The sequence below is a fragment of the Megascapheus bottae genome, chromosome 4 (assembly GCF_031878675.1).
Source record: "Megascapheus bottae isolate mThoBot1 chromosome 4, mThoBot2.hap1, whole genome shotgun sequence".
In the NCBI taxonomy this organism is placed as follows: domain Eukaryota; kingdom Metazoa; phylum Chordata; class Mammalia; order Rodentia; family Geomyidae; genus Megascapheus; species Megascapheus bottae.
The window spans coordinates 45,670,895-45,673,811 of NC_143512.1; the positions used below are offsets into that span (position 1 = coordinate 45,670,895).

General features: G+C 44.3%; 1 pseudogene; it reads right to left on the reverse strand.

Annotated features, from left to right (window-relative positions):
* Positions 1-883: 883 nt before the first annotated feature.
* On the reverse strand, positions 884-1,332 carry LOC150064384 (ORM1-like protein 2 pseudogene; annotated as a pseudogene).
* Between the last annotated feature and the right edge of the window lie 1,585 nt (positions 1,333-2,917).

Sequence of the window (2,917 nt, forward strand, 5' to 3'; positions counted from 1 at the left end):
GATAAGAGTCTCAGGTCCTTTTGTGGCCAGGTTGGCTTTGAACCTTGATCCTCAGATCTCAGTCTCCTGAGTAGTTATAGGCATAAACCACCTCATCTGGCTTCCAATGACATTTTAAGACAAGAGACAAATATGTGATTTCCCTGCCTGTGGGAGTGGGGGGAGAGAGCTTAGCACCTTGAGCATGTTGAAGCCATTGAGCTATTTTGTAGTCATTTTTAAGGACTTTGATAAGAGGCCACTACAGCAATGCCTATAGGCTGATTTGGTTTTTAGTTCCTTTTTGCTTATAAAAGAAAACTGTATTTTACTTCCCCCCCCCCCACCCCTCCCCAGTGCCAGGGATGGAGCATAGACCTTTGAACATGTTAAATACCTGCTCTACCACTGAGTTACATCCCCTGCTCAAAGAGACTGGGCTGTAATACAATGACCAGATGTCCTGTTTAGGGTGGGTCAGCCCTTGATTTTGATTAGAATCTGAGCTTTTGAACCATCTTATTTTCTTGCTTTTTCTGGACCAACTGGAGAGAAAAAAAACTTTTTTTTGCAGCTGAAAAAAATTATTTTTTATTATGAGGAAAACACACAGCAAAACAGAACTAGAAGTTGGTAGGAATCAGGGAAAAAATGTAATCTCCAAACAAGCTGCCCAAACATCGATGGCTTCCTGTTACACAAGGTAATTTGGCCCTTAATCTCATCTGTCTTTCCTGACTCAAACAATCTTGTCTTTAACAGGAGCATCAATTTCTTATTTTGTTGCTTTCTGGGAGCTTGGGAAAGGTTCTATAGTTCTCAGAATGGAGAAGGGAAAAAAATGTTAGTCTTTGTTCCAGTGTCTTCTCTGTGCCTATGGAGTTGTCTTCAACCCAGCCTTCAGTTATCTGTTGATGCCAAAGAGACAAACCCCATGGAATTGTGGTAACGTAGGCAGCAGCACATTGAGCCATGAGGCAGTGTTGATGAGGAAATGAGCAGCATCATATTTGGCGTAAAAACTGGCCAGTAGGTAGAGTACAATAGGAGAGACGCTGAGGAACTTACGGGAAGTAAACTGGAGCCCATAGTCCATCTGTTTCTAGTGTGCCAAAAGTTGAGCTTCTCCTTGGTCAGGGGTTTCAAAGGGTGTCCTTTTCACTGTATGTAGGAAGACATACATTGTCAGTTGTGAACGACGTTGGTCAGGGTCCAGACAACAGGAATGCCGAAGAAAGGGATGCTGAGTAGAACCACATGCTGCAGTCCTACCAAGATGATGAAGGCCAGCCAGATTCCCGGACTATTCATCACTCGTGTGTTGGGATTTACTTCACTGTGTGCCACCCCCATGTTCACCCTGCCATCTGGGAGCCATCCGGCTAGGGGCGCGGTACTGGGCTCTCCTGAGAAAAACACTTTTTAAACAAAGAGGCTACATATAATTTTCCCTGAAAATTTTTATGGCTATTAGATTATCTGTAGAGTACCTGGATTAGGAGAAGTTTACCCAGAAATGGATTTACAGTGAGTGTAGAAGGGACTAGTCTTAGAATGCTTGCCTAGCATGCACAAAGCCCTGGGTTTGATTCCTTAGTACCACATATACAGAAAAAGCCATGAGTGGTGCTGTGGCTCAAGTGGTAGAATGCTAGCCTTGAGAAAGCTCAAGGACAGTGTCCAGGCCTGAGTTCAAGCCTCAGGACTGGCCTGTGTGCACACATACACACACACACACACACACACACACACACACACACACACACACACACACACAGAGGCTGTAGACATGGTTAAGTACCACATCCTTCAGTTTAAAATCAAATTAAAAATATAAACATAAATAAATCAAAACCAAATCACTGAGTAGGAGTTTAACTTTCACCATTCTCTTCTTCTTGTTCTTTTTTATTTTTTGACAGAACTGAGGTTGAACTCAGAGCATTCCAACATTTCTAAGATGGCACAATACCACTAAGTCATGCCTTCAGGGCCTGTTTTCAAAGGTTATTTGTAGGATAAGGTCTTGCTTCCTGTATAGGCAGCTACCCAAGCTGCTTCCCATGTGTCTGGAATTACAGGCATGAGCTTCTATTTCTAGCATTCCTTCTGGGGAAACAGAGTCTCATAGACATTTTTTTTTTCGGTTATGGAGCTTGAACTCTAGGCCTGGGTTCTGTCCCTGACCACTTCAGCTCAAGGCCACCACCCTACTACTGGAGCCACAGTGCCACTTCGATTTTTCTAGTGGTTAATTGGAGTAAGAGTCTCTCGTGCCTAAGTTGGCTTTGAACCTCGATTCTCGGATCTCAGCCCCCTGGGTAGCTAGGATTACAGATGTGAGCCACCACACCTGGTTCTTTTTTTTTTTTTTTCCTTTTGTGCCAGTATTGAGGCTTGAACTCAGGGCACTGTCCCTGACCTTCTTTGCTCAAGGCTAGTGCTGTACCACTTGAGCCATACCCCTGCTTTTGGCATTTTGGGGGTTCATTAGCCATGAGAGTTTCACAGACTTTCCTGCTATAGCTGACTTTGAACTTTAATCCTCAGGTGTTAGCCTCCTGCATAGCTAGGATTACAGGTGTGAGCCACCAGTGCCCAGTTTTCTGGACTCTTTTTTTTTTTTTTTTGCCAGGACTGGGAATTGAACTCAGGGCCTGAACACTGTCCATGGGCTTTCCTCAAAGCTAGCACTCTACCACTTGAGCCACAGCACCACTTCCCGCTTTTTCTAGACATGTGGTACCAAGGAATTGAACCTGGGTCTTCATGCATGCTAGGCAAGCACTCTACCACTAGGCTAAACTCCCGGCCCCAGAAGATGCTTTTAATGTGCAAAATTAAATGAACTGCTTTTCTTCCTGGTCAAGACTCTTGCTAGACTTATTAGTAGACATTCCATGTCCTCTCCTCACCTCTCCTCACCCTCTTGATCTCC